Source organism: Loxodonta africana, chromosome 3 (genome assembly GCF_030014295.1).
Source record: "Loxodonta africana isolate mLoxAfr1 chromosome 3, mLoxAfr1.hap2, whole genome shotgun sequence".
Classification (NCBI taxonomy): Eukaryota; Metazoa; Chordata; class Mammalia; order Proboscidea; family Elephantidae; genus Loxodonta; species Loxodonta africana.
Genome location: NC_087344.1, coordinates 41,257,552 through 41,277,303, shown reverse-complemented (window position 1 = coordinate 41,277,303; position 19,752 = coordinate 41,257,552). Strand labels below are relative to the sequence as shown.

At 49.3% G+C, this 19,752-nt stretch overlaps 1 protein-coding gene across 1 annotated transcript in view; it reads right to left on the bottom strand.

Annotated features, from left to right (window-relative positions):
• CAMTA1 (calmodulin binding transcription activator 1) overlaps window positions 1-19,752 on the bottom strand; it is a 1,094,671-nt gene that overhangs the window by 953,479 nt on the left and 121,440 nt on the right. The gene's annotated exons all lie outside the window — the stretch shown is intronic.

Genomic DNA, 19,752 nt, shown 5'->3' with positions numbered 1-19,752 from the left:
ATCAACATGACACCCATAGCACAGGAGGCACAAAGAGACGACATCATGTCCCCAGCCCACCCAGTCTGTGCTCTTCCACCACCCCCACTACACTGCCCCCCAGTGGGCAGAGGAGCTCAAGGGCAGTTAGCACCCCAGGGCCTGTGGGCCCCAGTGCCTTGGAGAGGGGAGACCTTGAGGTCTGGGTGAAGAGGTCGCTTTGAAAGGGGACCAACAATGGGACCAGAGTGCCGGAATTCTCCCTGAAGTCCAGATGGGGCTAGCAGCTTCTGGGGCTCAACAGTTTAGCTTCTCTGCAGCAGAGGCTGGAGAGGGTCTTGAAGAGGTGCTCAGTGCCTGAGTGCAGGGACCCTTTCCCTCAGTTATCACAACCAGGTCACAAAGATATACCCCTCCCTATCCCTCAAGGGGCAGAGGGGGCCGGGGAGGGGGCACTTGGAAAGATTGAATATTGATTCGAAACACCAAGCAGACCCTGTGTGTCAGAGTAGAACTGTGCTCCACAGAGTTTTCAGTGGCCGATTTTTTGGAAATAGATCACCAGGCCTTTCTTCCAAGGTGCTTCTGGGTGGACTCGAACCTCCAACCTTTCAGTTAGCAACCATGCATATTAACTGCATCACCTAGGGACTCTTGATTACCAAAAAAAAAAAAAAAAAACCCACTGCCATCGAGTCAATTCCAACCCATAGTGACCCTATAGGACAGAGCAGAACTGCCCCATAGAGTTTCCAAAGGACTGTTTAATGCCATTCAATTAAACTTGCCAGAGTGGACCCACAATCTGGCACCCCAGCCCTCCTCTACCACAAGGAAGGGCAGATCACTTAGAAAGAGACAGAGATGCTGCATGTTCTTTGCACATGGGACACAGTGTTGAGTAAATGTGACCCCACTGTGCACAGGGCAGGGCATCAGAGACAGGAGAGATGCTGGAAGCTGAAGGCCTGTGAGGGGACTCAGGGAGAGAGGGGGCTTGGGTCAGGCAGAGCTTCCAGACAGCAGAGCCAACAGGGCCTGCCTAGGAGCCAGCAGCATGGCACAGCACCATCAGGAGCAGAGACCGGAATGAGCAGGTTCAGAAACAGCTGCTCAAGTCCCCAGGCTCAGCGCACCCAGCCTGCAGGCAAGGCTAGCCAAGAGCACACTCAGGCACTAGCCGAAGCCACTCTTCATGGCTCAAAGTCCAGGCAACGGTGTAGAACACCAGCCATGAGGACCCAACATGGCCAGAGTCTGGGGTTCTGTAGTCAGAGCACGTCACCCTGTCCCCATACCATACCCAAGATAGCTAGGCCAAATGTCACATGAAAGCCTCCTGGAGAAATCAGACCAAGAGGCAGGCGGGCTGCCAGCACTCATCAAAATCACAATTTGCAAGATTTTTACCTGCCCCACTGCTGTGGATTGAATTATGTCCCCCCAAAATATATGTTATAAATTCTAACCTCAATGCCTGTGGTTATAATGCCATTTGGGAATGGGTTGTCTTTGTTATGCTAACGAGGCAGGATTAGTGTAGAGCGTACCTTGAGTCAATCTCTTTTGAGATATAAAAGAGATTAAACAAAAACTAGCAAGCAGAGATGGAGGAAGAGAGATTGCCAAGTCACATGAAGATTACCCACAAGCAGAAAGTCAGAAAAGACAAAGACCTTCCTCCATAGCCAACAGAGAAAGAAAGCCTTCCCCCAGGGCCCACACCCTGAATTTGAACATTTAGCCTCCTCAACAGTGAGAAAATAAATTCCTGTTTGTTAAAGCCATCCCTCTGTGGTATTTCTGTTATAGCAGCACTAGAGAACTAAGACACCTGCTCAACCCACTTCTATTCCCAAGTGCTTGGTTCCCCAGCATAGTAATGGAAAGGGTAGTCACGGGCACGCTGGCTTCCAATAAGATATAAAAACTTAGCACATATTTTTTAAAGTTTATAAATAGCCTCGGAAAAGGAGCTCGAACACGCTTCTTAGTAAATACAGCTGACCCATTTTCCTCATTCTTCACCAGGAATAAAGCGACTGTTACCACGGAAAGTACAGAAGAGTCTAAATATATACTTCCTCCTCACATGGACCAGATCAGAAGAGCGGAGTGGAAAAGCAGTGGGTGAAGGGGGAGAGGAGCTGGGCCAGAGGGCCAGTCCTCTGTGACCCTTCCTGGCACATCAGAGGGAGCAGGTGGGCAGTGGCATATCTAGGGTATTGCACCGGCCCTGGGCACGTGGCACCACTGAGCAGCTTCTATTAACCCTGTATGGCCCAACATCCTTCCTCAAGCATGGTAATGTGTTAAATAAAACATGAACGATTTTGACTTGAATTTTTGAGCTGATATTACTGTAAAGTTATCTAAAAGAGGGGTATCAGATGTTATCTAAAAGGGGAGCAATTTCAGTGCTTACCGTAGGTGCCATTTTCCATAGCTATGCCGCTGGCCGCACTGGATTAATAGAAACTGCTCATTGACGCCAGGCATCCAGGGCCAGTGAGATACCTGCCATACCCTAGTTACCGCTCTGCATGAGGTGGGGGGTGATGAAATTGACGTGACGCTGGGTGTCCAAGCTCAGAGGGACAAGGAAGGCAGGCGCTGAGGACTCCTGGCTCCTTCAGGTCTCTGCTCAAATGGGATTTAATTCAGGGAGGCTTTCCCTGACCCAACCTACCTCCTCATTTAAAATGGAGTACCAACCCCTCCCAGTAGCTTGATTCTTCTCCATCAGTCTTTCCACCATCTTTTTTCTTTTAATGTTTGTCTCCCCAGCCAGAAGGTAAGTGCCAAGAAAGCAGGGGATTCCTATTTTTGTACACTATTTACACCCAGTTCCTGGAAGAGTGCCTGGCACTTGGCTGATGCTCAATAAATCTTTATCAAATGAGTGAGTCAGGACTGGGGGCCAGGCCTGGCTTACTGTGGCTCCAACAGTCCATTAGGAGGCTGGGTGAGTTTCCATTTTCTTCTAGTGAACATACCAAGTAGCCCCTTCACTTGGGGAGCTACAGGCCAACTTGCCTCGTAGCTTTGGCAGGGAGGGTCCTTGTTTCCAATGAATTCTATATCTTGGGGAACTGTTTTTCCCCTTCCCTGTGGCAAGAGTTATGGCATAAAACAATTATCCATCAAACTCAGCAGGTCCTGGCGGGTAGAGAGAAGGAATGTGACCTTTTCTGCAGGTCCAGGGGAAAGGTAAGAGTGTCTGTCTGCTCACTGCCCCATCCTGCACCTGGCACATGATAGGTGCTTAATCACTATTGATCATTAATCACTATTAACCACCATCTGAGTAGGTTGTCAGTGGGCACCCTTGGGTCCTGGATTCTGCTTGGGCAGTGTTCTCACTCAGGCCCACTGACAGGTGTCCCACCGTCTTCAGCTGAGATGACCCTGTGCCTTATCCAGGGCCAACGGCACACCCACCTCTCTGGAAGGAACTGTCAAGGAGGCTGAATGCAGATGCTATGAGCCCAAGAGGAGAAGGAGAGGAACGGAAGGTCACTAGGGAAGCCAGGTCACCCTGGGGCAGATGCTGGGTCAGATCTGAGGGGCAGGGCCCAGGACGAGTGAGACCTGGTTTCCAATGACCAGGAAACCAATGACTAACATGCACACCAACTCTTCTACCTGCCCCAGCTGACCCTATACACACAATCAGCTGCCAGTTCCTTGCCAGGGAAAAACCAACTGTGTAGTTGCCCACTTCTTGCACACCAGATTCTTCACAGGGTGGTGGAAATCTATTCTCCCCACACCCCCTCCCCCCCCCAGGCACACCTACCCACCTGCATTTCATCTGGACCCTCAACAGGCCAGGCTATAGTACAACGCTGGGGGCCAGGCACTGTGACTGTTCCTTAAGGCCTGGTGGTATGGGCAAAGACGGTCTATTATTCTTCCTCCTTTCCCAAGAACCCTTACAATAAACCCCCTTGAGCACAGCATCTCTGTGTCCTAGAACTGAAAGCCAGCAGCCCACAGCTGAGAATAGGGAGTTAAGAAGGGTGGGTTCTCATATATGAAATATCTAGAATAGGCAAGTGTATAGAGACCAAAGGGGTCCCTGGGTGGCACAAACAGTTAACATGCTCAGCTGCTAACCGTAAGGTTGGCTGTTGGAGTCCACCCAGGGCACCTTAGAAGAAAGGCCTGGCAATCTACTTCTGAAAGATCAGCCATTGAAACACCTACGGAGCACAGTTCTGCTCTAACACACATGGGGTCACCATGAGTCAGAGTGCACTTGACAGCAACCAGCTTGTTTTGTTTTGTTTTGTTTTGTTTTGTTTTGTTTTGTTTTGTTTTGTTTTGTTTTGTTTTATAGAGATCAAAGTTTATCAGCAGTTACCAAGTGTGGGCAGGAGAGGGGACAAGTGGGGAAAAAGAAGACTCAATGTTTAGGGGACACTGAGCTTCTGTGAAGGATGATGGTATTATGTGTGAACAGATAAAGGTAATAAATAGTTGAACAATACGATGAACATAATTAATGTCATCGAACAGTATATGTGGAGGTTACTGAAATGGCAAATGTTTTGTGACATATATATTCACCACAATAATAAAAAGAAGGCTGGGTCCTCACCCCTTCCTGATGCCTGGTTCTGACTAGGGTGATGGGAATGCCCTTTAATCTGATCATATATATTCCAGGGCATAGACTTGCTTGCCTCCATCACTTCCATCCACTTCCTTAGGATCAGCACCTGGATCCCCAGAGCACCCAGTCCAGGCCCTTGCTCACAGCAGTGCTCAATATGGGCTGGAAGTCATCCTCTTAGAAAGCTCGGCTGAGTGCTTGGAATTCTGAGAGTTTAAGCTGTATTTCTGAATTCTCTGTTCTTTTATTGGTTATGTCTCTAAATTGACTTTAATTCATCATCTCTGTTATGATCATAAAAGAGCTTAATTGATACTTATTTGATGGAATCTACCTTATTCATGAAATTTATTACTTCACAGGCGTGCAAGCAGGGACTAGAAAGCAGAGCCTGCCACCCATCACCGGGAGAGCAGCCTACTTATCCTCCACCAGGCTCGTTCCTAGAATACTTAAGGGAGTGGGGTTGGGGGATCCAAGACCCCACCACGGTTCCAAATTAAAAACCTAGCCTTTCGAGGGTAGTCAGACTTAGGCTATTAGATCCATGTGGTGGTTTTAACACACATCTGCAGATTCTTTGGCATTCCTCCTGTCATGAAATGGAGTCTAACTCCACTCCCCTTGGACGGAGGCAGGCCCTAATGACACCTGTGACTCAGAATATGGCAGAAGTGACTCTGTGTCACTTCCAAGGCTTCCACCTGGCACTCTTCCTCTCACCATTGGAGCTGTGGGCGCCCCGTAAGAATGCCACATACACGTAAAGATGCCCCACTGCTTTGCCCCCAGCTGTGTGCATCTTCATAAGGGTGAGGAAGTTTTCAAGAGGATTCCACTCAGCCACCGTCAAGTGACAACACTGGAGACCAAGTGAGAACTGCCCAGCTCAGCCCAATCAAGCCCCAGAACCAGGAGAGAAAATAATAATAAATGATTGTTGCTTCACCCCCTCAGTCTGGGATGATCTGTGAGGAAGCCAGAAATAACTGGAAGGACACATAAGCCTCCTCACTATAGGACCCTGGCCAGACCTCTTCCCTCTGCACTCTAGTTTGCTCATCTGTGGCACCAGGTGACTGGCTCAATAAATCAAATTGTGGACCAGAAACAGGTTTTTGCTAGTCTTTGACAAAATGAGAAAGGGGAAAAAAAACAGGTACAATGGAACAAATTCTTCATAAAGCTAAATTCATTCCATTTAAAGGAAACTTCTTTATCTTGCAAGTACGTCCCTTTCATATTGTTGGCGTTAAAATATTCTTTATGAAATAATGATCTGGTAGATGGCAATCTTCTTTTACGGGCCTTGCTCAGCCAAATTAAAAGTTGGCCATCCCTTCTCATGTCAACCCCACCAGTGTTTCTGAAATTTTACCAGTTTGTGATATTCAAAGACTGGCAACCACCTGGCTAGGTAATCTCAGATCACTTCCACATCTGATGGGCAGTGATTTATGAAACTCCCCACAGAAAAGGGGAATATACTTCTCCTGCCAAATGCACTCTACAAAGTCCTGCCCGGGCTTCTCAGGTTTACAACACCCCATCGGTCATGAGGAGTTCGTCCTTTGCGGAGGCTCCTACATACCCTTCCACCAAAGGACACCCTGGCATGCCTGCCCTGCTTCTGGTGTCCACTCTGCCTGCTGGCCCCTGCCAGGCTCCAAGACCCTGAGTGGACAGAGAGGTTAAGACTCACACAGAAATAATTCCTCCAAACCGCAGCAAAAAATGCCTGGCTTCCTAAGCCACATGGCTCCTCCAGCCAGCATCTGGCCATCTGAGGCAGGGTGGCTCACAGAGAGAAACACACAAATCTCCAGAAAAAGGTGTCAGCAGATCTGCACTTTCCAAAAACGGAGTGTTTTCAGGTCACAAAACAGAGAGATGCCAGCCAGAAAATGCTGCGGACTTCATTTCTAAAATGGTAAACAGGCCTTAAAATGTTGAGCTCTTTGGTTTCCAGCATGCTGGGCACCTCATCCTGTTCCTCTGTAGCCTGCAGTCCATTTACATTAGCTACCACTTGAATTTGAGGCCATTGTGGTTGCCAGTAAGGCTGGGCCAGACCCAGACCCCCTTTCTTCCTCTTCAACAAATGGTATGAAGTCATGCAGGGGGTGCCAATCCCCTTCAGCCACAAGATGATAAGTTGGGGTAACATGGTTGGGAATTCTTGGAACTTGCATGTTTTCTAACCAGCAGGGGTTGTCCACCAAAACATACCAAGGGGCCCAGCCTTCCCTCCCTTTGCTCAGCTCCAGCTGTGGGCAGATCAGTGTATGTGCGATGCCTCTGGGGCCTGAGAACCAGATGGGAAGTTCCTGTCTTCCATGGGAGCCGCTGAAGGCACTGTTGATGGTTTCATGATGCCAGATAAACACCGTTTGGAAAACACAGTACTTCTCAAGCACAAACAGTACAGTAGAGCCGAGACATTTATATGCAATTGGGAGACATTTATCCTGTGACAACATTCTATTCCAATGACTTTTCTATTACCACCAATGATTAATGATGTAAATTCTGCCAGATCAGATGATGGATGAGGAGCAGCAGAGGGGCCTTCGCATACATTACCCAAACTCGGGCTTCTCATTGGCTCCCAGGACAAATGTGGTCTGGGCTTCAGTCAAGCATGAATGTAAAGTTCTTCTAGATTAAAAAAAATATTATTATTATTCAGTACTTCCAGAAGTGGCTGGTTTAGGATTGGATGAAAGGCTTCTCCTCTAATACGTTTTCTCTCATCAGCATCAAGGCTGCTGGCATGTAGTGCATTTAGAAGTAATTGCATAATTCTTTGCAAACAGGACTAGCAGGGCATTCACTGTTGGGTGCCAGTGGGGGAAAGTAGAGGCCTAAGGACACCAGCGTTCAAAGCCCTCTAGGTGTTGGGCCAAATTAGACCCCCAGCCTATGTCCCTGACAAAGCAAACAGCAGCTGCCTGTCTCCTTGCCTTGGTCATGCCAGAATGTCTTCCCCCAATGCCCCACGACCTCAACCATGCTGAAATGCTGTCCATTGTTCAAGGGGCCAAAAAGGACATGCATGTCCTCTCTTTGAAGGCCCTTTATGGCTCCCCCTCTGCCCTCCCTGTAAAAAGCCTCTCAGGCTCTCTTCCCCCACACTCCACACTCTTCCTTTATCTCGTTCCATGGCTTCACTGATGCCTCCCAAATCTCTATGTCCCAGCCCATCCTCATTTCCACGTTTCATGCCCATAAATCCAACGTCTTACTCTACAACTGCACTGGGTATCTCATGTGGCCGCCAACTGTGCTCTTCTGTTTTCCCCCTGAGTTGTGCATCTCTGTGACTCCAATCTCCTTCCACCTGCTTGTCCAAGGCAGGAAACTTGAAGCCACCCTTGACCCCTCTCATGCCCTCACTCTCAATGTCTGATTGATGACTGAGTCCCACAAAATCCTTTCCTTAAAAATGTCTTGCATCTACTCAAAAGTTTAGATGGAAAGCTTAGGGGGAAGTGAGTCTTTGTCAATAGGGGAGGAACAAATTAGAAAAGGAGGGTGAAAATAGCTTCACAATTTGAAAAATGTAATTAATGTCACTGTATTGTACATGTATAAATTGTTGAATTGGTATATGTCTACTGTGTATATTTTTAACAACCTAAAAAAAAAAAGGAATCTTAAAAAAAATCTCTTCTGTCTGCTTCTCTCCAGCTCCATTGCTACACTCTGGTCCCATTGTAACCTAAATTAGAGCAGCTACTTCACAGGCTTCTAGGAGTTCTCCTCGCATGCCATCTTTCTACCCAGACTTCTCCACCTGCCACAGGAAGTTAACCAGGTCACCACTCAATTAGACCCTCAGTGCCCCTTATGTACTTCATATAAACTCTTCACTGTGGCTCACAGGGTTCCACATTCCCTGGTACCTGCGGACAACCCCAACCCTATCCAGAGCTGACCTCACCATGTGGCACACCTTCTGGGCTTCTTTCCATTTCTAGAACACACCATGCTCTCTCTGGATGCCACATGTTCACCAGGAAATTCCCCGAGACATTCTTCCTTTCCCAGGGCATCTCACTTGGCCAACTCCCACCCAAATAGCGCTTGTCAGAGAAGTCTTCCCTGATCCACTCACTTGACCACATGGGCTTTGCTGTGGGCTCATGGTGTGGTGCTTATTCTCCACTCATACGTTGCAACACGCCTCTGCCATCCCCACAAGGCTGAATGCTCCATGAACTCAGGGTCTGGGCATACAGGTCTTGGTCATGATGACATCCCTAGTCCCTGACACAGTACTGGGCACAGAACAGGTATCCATTTGTTCAGTGGCTGTTAGTCTAGTTCCCACCCCTCCCTAGAACGCAAACTCCCTGGAGCTCAGATTTGTGACCAGCTCACCTCTGGGCCCTGGGGAGCCTGTCATGGGTCTCACCCAGAGCAGGTGTTCAGAATGTGTTTATGGAGAAACTAAGAAAGAAGAAAGACAAAGACCTTATATAAAAGCTCACTGCTACTGTTAGGTGCCATCAAGTTGGTTCTGACTCACAGCGACCCTATGAACAACAGAACGGAATGCTACCTGGTCCTGCGCCATCCTCACAATCATTGTTATACTTGAACCCATTGTTGTTGCCATGGAACCCAGAAAATCAGTGGGTTCATTCATCAGGCAAAGACAAATGGGTGGGCAACCTACAGCCATGTGCAGCCTGTAACTCAGGCTGTAGACGCCCCGGTGGAGCAGCCCATCCCTGAGACATGCAGGATGCTGTTGTAAGCCAGAGGCGGGGCAGGTTTACAGGAACTCGGCCGGCTGCTCCACGGACCTGGATTCCTGGCATTTCCTAACTCAATTTGGCCATCTCTCTGAGCATCTTTTCTTGGAAAATGGATGTGCTTTCTATACTCTGTGCTGCCTGGGAAGGGCCCAGGCTCTGTGCTGATGGGGGTGAGGGGTGAGACCCAGAGGTCTCCGTCATCCTGGGGACTCCCACCTGTTAGGAGGAGAAAGCAAAGAGAAGAAGTAGGGGAAAATACAAAGACATGTCCTGCCTCTGGCTCCCTTCTTGTCCGCTTGCCTGGGCAGCGCAGTCAACTCTGAGGTTCCTGGAAACTAGAGGGTCGGAATGGTGCTCATGGGCCTGCCCCACCGCCACGCACCAATAATAAGGAACCCACCACAGAGCAACGGGGCAAATTCAAAGACCCCAATGCACAGGCCAGGGGAGGTCAGTCCCAGGTCCCAGAGTCCAAGAGTGGCCCGGAGGTGGGATCAGAGACTTGTGGTTGTAGGGTAAAAGACCTTGGAGAAGTCACTGGGGCTACCCCCAGCCTCCAGGCCCCAGCCTGAGAGAGACAGGCTTCAGCAGCAGCAAGGCTCACCTGTTATCTTCCTTACTAAATGTGAACATGACTGCCTCTCCATCTTCTGCTCCAAAACCATGGCCCCCCCCACGTCAGAGGTCAGCTACTGCTTCCAACCTAGCTTCCACGTCTACCACAGCATCACCTCCTCCTCCCCCAGGATCTGCCTCTTGGTTCCAGGCCACTGCTGGTTGGGTGGTGAGCCCTCACTCCACCCCCACCCCACCCCCCGCATCCTCTTTCAGCAGTCCTCACCTTTCAGACCACTTCTCCATATCTCTCTCTGCCTTCAACACCCAGTTGCTCCATCTTGAAAGACAGCATTGCCTTGGCTCTATCTAGACTCTTCCACCTGATGTCTCCTTTTCTTACTGTGAAGCTTCTTCATCTACAGCCTGCGCTGACGCCCCCAAATCAGTAAGCTGGGCAGGAAAAGAATTAATGAACAAGTCCCCAAGAGGCCAGGACATGGGAATTACGAAATGCAGAAATAAGAGCGCTTCTGAAACGACTGCCTTTCTTGGCTGAAGGAATGTGCACGCCCCACTACAAAAATTATTTTCTGAGTTTGGCTTTTAGGTTCCTGGAGTAAAGGACTGAGAAATCTAATCTTTGAAACCTTCATAAATATATGCATTTTTATTTTTTTTATAAAACTACTTAAATGAATCCACTTTTGCCTGACAAAGTCGAGGAATCTAAAGCTCCCGGATATTAAAAGGTTCCATTAAAGCATTTTTTCTTTTTTCAAAAAATACTGAATTGGAAAATAAATCAGAAGGCTTAATTAAGCCTGAGGCCAATAGGAGACAGGCAGGATGGAGCTTCTTGACAAGTCCAGGAGCCCAAGCTGGGCTGCGCCTCCTGCTTTTCTTGATTCTGAATCAGCCCAGGCCAAAGGCATGACTTTGAATTGCACAGAATAGAATTCAGCTGTGTTTTTTCAGGCAGTACAGTATATCTTCATTGGGGCTACAGAAGGCTTATAAATTAAGATAAAAAGCTGGGGAGATGGAGGCAAGAGTTTTTGGGGAGGGGAGAGAGAGCTGCAGAGCAATGCCCTAGAGTTTGCTGGCTCCTAAGATCTCCTGACTAATGGAAGCTCCTGGTTTCTCGGACATGCTGAACTGAAAGTCCCCAACTTTTTCAAGTCAGACCTGGAGCATCTGCATCTCAAAGAGGGAAAAGGTTGGCTGACTCAACCATGCACAAGTGCCGCCAGGCCCCTCCTCAAAGGTTCACCAGAGACCTGGCTCTGAGTATGGGGGAGCAGTGGCTCTTTCAACCCACCCACTAGTCAGAGGTCACAATATATGACCTTGGGGTGGTCACCAACCAAGGTACTCTATAGTCCTGTGTGTGTGTGTACATATGTGTGAATTTGCTTCATCTTAGCTAAAGTACATATTTACTTACTGGAGAGCCTTATGTAAAAATATAGGTAGCACCTCTTAAATACATCGGATGCTGTTCAGCACCAGAAAGACAACAGTGAACAAGTCAGAGATGGGCTCTGCCATTTTGCATCTACCCTCAAGTGTGAGAAGCAGGAATCAAACAGATCATCTCAGAGATAATCAATTATGATTATGCTAAGTGTTCCAGAGGCAGTAGGAGACTATGTGAGAGAAGAACCTCACCCCAGCACAGCCCTTGTCCGCACTCTTGGGAAACTTATGTGCATCCCATGGTCCAGATAAAAAGACTACAAATTTGCTTCCAAATTCATCCTTACCTGCTCCCATGTTGTTCCTTCAACCTAGAAGCCCCTATCTCTACCTGTCAAATATTCTACTCTGCCTTCAAAATCCAACTCCACGTTGTCTCCTTTGTGAAGCCTCTCCTGACCCTACCCAACCCCCACCTCCATTCTCTGAACTTTCCTTGTAGCAATCTCTGGCACTGATCACAGAGCTTAGCACAGCACAGCCAGAGGCAATCAAACAAATGCACATCCACAAAGCAGCTAGAACAAGCTCAGGAGAAGAGCTCAGAACTCAGGGTAGGAAGGAGCTTGTGGGTAGACAGCCTCCAGGAAGAGGCAATCTGGGTCTACACTGGAGGAAACAAAGGTGGAAGGGAAGCAAGGTACCCTAGGCATGAGCCAGGCCTTGGCCAAAAACTCCTGGGGAGTCAAGCAGGGTGCTGGACACCAGAGGCAGAATGCTTCAATTACTGTGACAGCACTCCACCTATGATGGCCTCCTGAAGGACCTGGAGGGCCAGGTATCTACAAAGCAAGTAGATCCAGGTGGTTCCTGCAGGCTCCTTGACAGGGAACTGACCAACCTGAGCAGATCCAGGGTGAGGCAGCTAACTCCGTCTCCCCAACAACCAGGCAAGGGGTCTTGGGGCCAAGCAGTCACAGCCTGGTCAAAGACAACGGCATGGATCTAATGCCCAATGGGAAAGAGAAATTGGTCTCTGAAACACGACCGCCCGTGGCCTTTTGTCCCCAGGAGTTTTCACACATATGATGATACTGGTCTTCATCAGTTGACTCAGGAAGGGTAGTACTGAGGTCTTTTTTTGGAGATGGGGAAATTGAAGCACAGATACTATGACCTGCCCATGGTCATGGCACATTGGTGGCAGCCTGGGAGGCCAAGTCTGTAGCCGGGGCAGGAGGTGCCTAGGAGGCGGCCCAGCATAGTCATTCTGCATGGGGCACTGGAGCCTGAGAAGGATGATTTCAAATCCTGATTCTGTGACTTATCAGCTGTGTACCTTTGGGAACCACACAACCCTACTGAACCCCAGCCTTCTTCCCTGTAAAGTGAAGCAGACGCCTCTCCCCAACTGGGCATTAGAATTGTCAGCATATCTGGCTCGTAGCCTGAGCTCAATCTAGTGTGGTATTATAGTACATTCACTATGAACTGGGGTAAAGTCTTTTGTTGAGTGGTAACCCCATGCATGTCAGAGTAGAACTGTGCTCCATGGGGTTTTCAGTGGCTGATTTTTCAGAAGTATATCGCCAGGCCTTTCTTCCCAGGCGCCTCTGGGCGGACTCAAACCTCCAACCTTTCAGTAAGCAGCCAAGCATGTTAACTGTCTGCACCATCCAGGGGCTGCCATGAGTCAGAGACAACTGTTTGGTTTTTTTTTTTTTTTTTTTTTGCTCTTCTGTTGAGGAGGAGGAGATGGGACACAGGGAAGAGAGGGAGGGCACCAGCCCAGGCTCTGCAGAGGACAGGCTGCGGGGAAGACAGGCTCAAAAAATCCTCCCAGGAACGTCACCTCCTGCAGATGGAGAGAGCCTCACCCCAGCAGGACAATCACAAAATGTAAATTATGAACTTCTCTGCTATGGCCCAGAAATACCAAGGTTATTTTGAAAAGTACTGAGAAATGTTAATTCCCTAGGGCTCTGGATATAAAGACGGACTGAATCTGAGGGAGGGTAGCATGGCCGCAGGAGGAGAGACTCACTTTAATATTTCATTAGTGTCCCATTAGCAAGACAACACACATTTTCACACTTGGTGACTTCTTGGGAATAACAAATGGGACACAATGCTGCTGCTTACCCCGCTGGCCTGCTAAGCATCCTGAAGCAGCCAGCTAAAAAGGACTCGACCTTCAGGGTTACACAGACTCAAGCCACTGAACTCCAGACAGCACAAGCTCCTGAGGAGGCTCCTCCAAAAACCTGTTAATACAGATATTGGAACCAAGCAACTGAGATGAAAAGCTGAGGAGGAATAGTCTTTTTATGGTTCCTTAACCAGGCTCACACTGCTCAGTCCCACCCCCAGCCTGTGGCAGCATCCTGAAACCTGGGCGCGGACATTCACTCTTTAGCTGCAGCCCGGAGGGGAGGGACCGGGCACAGGGATGCAAGAAGGAGGGTGTCCCGAACCATCATTGTGCAAGCACCATCACATTCATTTGCTCAACAAATGTCTACCAGGCACCCAGCGGGTGCCAGGGCCCATGCCCAGTGCTGGGCATCTGTGTGGCAGGGAGCGCACAGAGAGTGACTGCAGAGGCACAAGAGAGCTCATGGAAGTCTCCCGATGGACATTTCACAACAGACCTGAGAGGCAGTGAGCAGCATTCCCAGATGATGATAACAGCTGAGGGCCTGATGGGAAGGGGGGCCCTGGCGGAGGGCCCTGGTTCTGGAGCCTGCTCCACTGTCAGGCACTGGGCCTCCAGTCAGCAGAACCACCTGCCTCACAGACCAGTTGCAGAGATGACAGGACAACGGGAAACACAGCAGAGGGGCTGTTTTCTAGATTTTCGTTTCAACACTCATGTCTCATCCTCTGTAAAGACAATTACTGACAGGCAGGAGGACAGCACAGCCGCTCCTCCTGGTCCCCCACGAAGGCACATGGGCATCAAAGGAAATGACTACAGGCAGTGTTCTCTCGGCTCAGGTGGGCACCTTCAAGCAAATGACCACCTCCTAGGACCGCCTTCCAGGGCGAGCCCGCAGTTTCCCGACAGCCCTGGTCCTGAGCTGGCATCGCCATCAGCATCCAAGGTGGAGAGGGCATCCGGCCTCCAGAGACACCCTTCCCCATTCCCTGTAATTCGGCCTATTAATTTAAAGCTAGGGAAGCTGGCCAGAGTAGGTAGGCACAGGGGATGTCTGAAAGGATGTAATTAATGCAGCTGCTCTGAATGGAAGGTAACACCTTGTCTCCTTATTAGCAGATGTACTGCAATTTAGGATGACATCCTGGAGGACGGCAATGGGGACACTGGGCTCCCTTTCAGGTCCGGGCCTCGCCCACCACTTCCATTTCCTCACTGTTGAGCGATTACGAACATGGCCCTCCGAGCAGAAGGTCCGGCACTGTTGGGGCAGCGGGGTGCTGGATGAGAGGCTGGCTAACCGGCCCGGGGTCCCACACACAGCACCTTTGATCCAGCAGCCCCGGGTCCCACATACAGCCCCGCTTAGATGGCAAGACAGCCACCTCCGCCTTTTAAATATGTCCTCATTAAATATTCAGCGTGGGTTCCTGACCCTGTTCACCGCACTCTGTAAACAGAGAAAGCACAAGATGGACTGCGAAGACAGGATGACCTTCCCAAACAGTGACATGTTGGAGGGACTCAGGTATGCAGAGAACTGTTTCCCAATGGCTCAAGTTTACATCAAGTTCTATTAGCATTTTCCCTTCAAGAAACAAGACCAGCATTTCCCTAATAAAAACTGAGCTGCCTTTGTCTTAGAAGCCTCAAGCACAGAAGAAGCATTTCTTCTACAGGCAGAGTTAACCCTGCAAAGCTGTGCTTCAGCCTGGCTAAAAAAAGACGCGTTCAGATTTGGGGCTACCCAGGTGACTCTGTACCCATGCAAAAGCTCTAAGAAAAACTGGGGAAAAAAAGAAAAAGAGAAGCATGTTGCCATATTGGCGTTCTGAGATTACAGCTCTTATTTCCCATGCAGAGGTCACCTAGGTAAAGCCCATGGTGGCTCTGGAGGCATCTAGATTGTGAACTTTAATTACGGCCCAGCAGAGGGAAGACAAAGTATCCCTTTAATTGCTGAGCTACCACCTAGGCCTTACAATACTAACTCTGCCTTAGCAAGTCAGCTCCAAGAGGGCAGGGAGGAGCTCTACTGGACCTCAAAACCTAGTCGATAGAAAGATAAAGCCAACAGCCAAAAAGGGATTGCTGTGAATTCCACGATGGCACATTGTGAGAAAGGCCAACTGATTTTTGGAACTGGTGAGCTGGGCCAGGTTGGCTGCTCCGGAGAGTTCAATACAGGCTGGGCCGCCGTTAGGGTGACAAGCAGAAACAGGTGCACAGGTAAAACACTTTCCTTGGGTTTACGTTAACACCAGGAGGGAAAATGCAAAAGCCACCATCCTTTCTCAGAAGTGAGCCTGAAAGATGAGGGACCAGAACATTCACTTAAGGGTGGTTTTCACAAGATTTTTGTGTGTGTGCACATGGGTAAATTTTGTCTGAGCCATACAATCCAGCCCAAGGCAGCAGGAGAGTATACCCAGGTCTCACCTGGTATGGGGCTACATCCTAGGGGCCACACCACTGCTCCAGTCACTGAGCTTCACATTCCAGAAGAACAGGTGGAGGCCCCAGCTTCACCAGCTCCCTAAAAGACCTTCTGAGCCCAGGGGCTCCCTCGACACACCACACATCCAGATCTCTGTCAGCTATATCTTGACCGCTTAACTGTGTCAGAAGTCCCTGGATGGTGCAAATGGTTAATGTGCTCAGCTACTACCCAAAAGGTTAGAAGTTCAAGTCCACCCAGAGGCACCTTGTGAAGCAAGGCCTGGCAATCTACTTCCAATAAATCAGCCACTGAAAACCCAATGGAGTACAGCTCTATTCTGACACAAGTGGAGTTGACGGCAATGGCAACTGGGAGGGTCTGTTCAAGAAACACCCCCCCTCCCCCCGCCAGCCAGGGTGAAGGCCCCATTCACCTTAGAGCTGTGCCCCCTGCTGGTAAGGCCTCATGGCCAGCAGCCCCAGGATGGGCCTTTCCTGGCTATGAATTTCCAGGCTGTCTGTTCCCAATGGTTCTAAGAGGCCAGCAGCGTTTCTTTAAACCCTGTGTCATTTTAGGGAGCGCCTGCGAATGAAGCACTTATGATTTTGTTTAGAAAGAACATCTACAGGTTTTTAAAAAGTGCAACTCAAGCACGGGAGGCAAAACTGACCTTTCCTGTGTATTCTGAATTAATTCAAAAATACTCTATCCAAATACAGAGTATCAGGTGGCTTTACTTCTTGCACCCTTTCATCTAAATCACTAAAAGTCCCGAGGATTCTCCAGTCCACACTTAACACTTCAATGTCCGAAGGAGACGAATGAATTGAGTTTTTAGAGACAAAGAAGCTCTTATTTTCCTTAAGAGTAAAAGAGACTGTGGCAAGTCAGTCTGCTTACTCCTACTGCATCCGTTGAAAAAAATCAAAAAGGGATTATGATATAAAATGACCAGGATGCTTGTGGTTATTATTGTACTTTACCATGTTATTCTTTGATTCAATGCCTTTTAATTAAATTTAAATTGATCGAGCAGTTTCAGCAATGATTCCGCAATACTCATGTGTGATCCTGAAGACGCTGGAATCTGGCTAAATTAATATTGCACACTTACCTGTCAATAACAACTCCTAGTGAAAAATTGCACGTTTAGAGCCCTAGAAAAGACCGTCCCACTGCTCGGCTGCTGGGAGGGCCAGGTGAAGAGTGTTTCGGAACAGATTCCCGACTATCTTTAGAGTTGTAAGAAACTCTTCCTATTGGTTTAATCTTCTCACACACTCCACCCCCCAGTGCTCATGGGTTAGTATTTTATTAAACTGTATTTTTAAGACTTTTTATGTCCACCTTCCCCACTCTCCACCCCAAGGAAATAAAAGTAATGAGTACTGTTCACGAACTATGACTTAGTCAAGCCTGCAGAAGGGTGGTAGGGCCACTGTCAAAGAGTATTGAATTTTAGGGGAGGTGGGGGAGGTCAAGAGATGATCAAATTTCCATTTCCCTAACACAAACATCTTTTCTTGGGAAAAGCATGCTAAACTTTTACTTTGTGTTTCTTGAACATTCTAGCTTAACATCTGTAGTGAATAGCAAACAGCATCTCTGGAGGCAGGGACCAGACAAGTTGTAGGCGGAAGGGCAGAATAGTGAAAATGAGACAGAAGGCCCAGGCCAGGCCAGGCTGCTGACTGCGAAGGGCACTTGGGAGTCCTCCACTGAACACTGAGCACCCACGTTGTCCCAAGTGAGCCTAGGCTAGAGCCACAGTAGTGATCAGACAGTTGCGTACATGCTAGAGGGGGTGAGACAAGAATACCACGTGATGGCAGGTAGAGAGGTAAGGGCCCTGACAGAGATGAAGCAGGCAGAAGGAACAAGGGCGTGCTGCTCAGTGGGCTGATGGAAGTCCTGAGAGGGTTGTCAGGATAACTGTCTGGGCCTCCAGGCAGAAGAAACAGCAAGCACAGAGGCATGGGACAGCTACCTGTTTGGCACGTCTGAGGGAGCGTGTGAGGCCTGTCTGGCTCCAGCAAGCCAAGAGAAACCCAAACCTGTTGCTTTTGCATCAAATTCCAACTAACAGTGACCCTATAGGACAGAGTAGAACTGTGCCACAGGTCCCAAGGAGCAGGTGGTAGATTCAAAACTGTTGACCTTTTGGCTACAGCCAAGCTCTTAACCACTGTGCCACCAGGGCTCCAAGCAAGGAGAAAGGGATGAGAAACAAGGCCAGAGGAGCCAGGAGTCAGACTACGGGAGGCCCTGCAGATCATGGGGTCTCTGGATTGGACCCTGGAGAGATGGGAGGTCAGCAAGGACAGCAGGAGTGGTGTGACCTGAGCTGGTTTGGGTGAGGAAAAGGCGGTGGGGGCAGGGCAGGTGGGCTGGGTGGGAAGAGGCCCAGGGAGGTGTGGCTGGTCTGCTCACTGAGCTCTGTGGGAGTAGAGCCACAACTCCGACAAGTGAATTGTGCAGCCCTGGGGGGCCAAGGGCACCCCTCCCGCTCCCAGTTCCCCCTGGCCCAGGCAAGGTGATCACTGGTCGCCCCGGTCCGGTTCGCAGGTACTTGGAACCCTCCCTCCTCCGTCAGCACCCAGCTCTCCTCACAGAATCCTGAACCATGCCACCTGGAAGGAACTATCAGCCCCACACACAGGCACTCTCGCTGCCCTGCAGGAGTCAGACGGGGTCCTGAGATGAGCCCTGGCTTACTGAAGGTCAGGCCTCCTTCCCTGTCTTCCTTGGAAGCACACCTTTCAGGAAGTGCTCCTGAATCAAGATGCAGTGACTAGATGTCTTCACATCTCTGCACCTCACCCAGAAATATGGTGGGCCCAGGGAACAGCCAGGGAACAGCCGCTGAAGTTGCAAGTTAGCTTGTCATATCTCCTTGCAGCCAGAGTCCCCAGAGGTCAGGGATGGTGTCCCTTTATCCATCCCAGAGCCCAGATGTCTGGCGACTCAGCAAACAGTGAATGTTGATGCGCCGCCCAGGCTCCGGGACATCCTATTGTTTCACCAACTCAAGGACACTGGGGAAACCACACACCGGATTTTTATAAAAAGCAAACAAGCTGAAAAGCAATTAGGACAGACAGATCACAAATATTTAAATACTGAGGCCTAAAATGATGTCTGTCTTGAAGATGGGTCTCAATTTCCTCTTCAGACCCCAGGGCCCCAGCTTGGGAACATCAAGGCTGCTCTGTTGCGGGGACAGATTGCAGAGGCATCTTCTCTCCAGCAGATCCCAACCGCTGCTCCTCAGCTGCCTAGAGGGGCTCAGGCAGGCAGGGTTTCAACTTAGCTAAAATGCATATTTTGATTTACTGAAGAAACTTGAACTGGCCCCAGGCTAATAACTGCATGAGAATATTTCATATAGCACCTTCCTCTTCCACTTCCTTTAGGGAAAAGACGGCTGCACTCTGAAATGAGGAGGAGGGAAAATTAAATAAAAAATAGACCCAAATACCAGCTACCAAGTGAGGAGGGGAGGCACACGTTTCTGAGCCAACTTCCAGACGCCCGCCGCTCCGGTTTGCCTTTGAAACAATTTCCCTTTGCCTTCTGTTGCTTAAACAGTAATTATTAAAGGCATCAATTAAAAATGCCCGGCTCCATCGTTCCCGTGACCGCGCTCCCTGGCATGGCTCCCACCCTGCCTGCGGCACCTGCCACCACCCTCGTTTTCTGTGTCAGTGGAGTAGAACGAGTCTAGAAAGGAGCCTTTTCTCTGGGTCCATGCACTGCTTTATCTGAGGTCAGAGGGGAGGACGGGGGCCCACTGTTCTGCCTGCAGATAATAAGGAGGAGC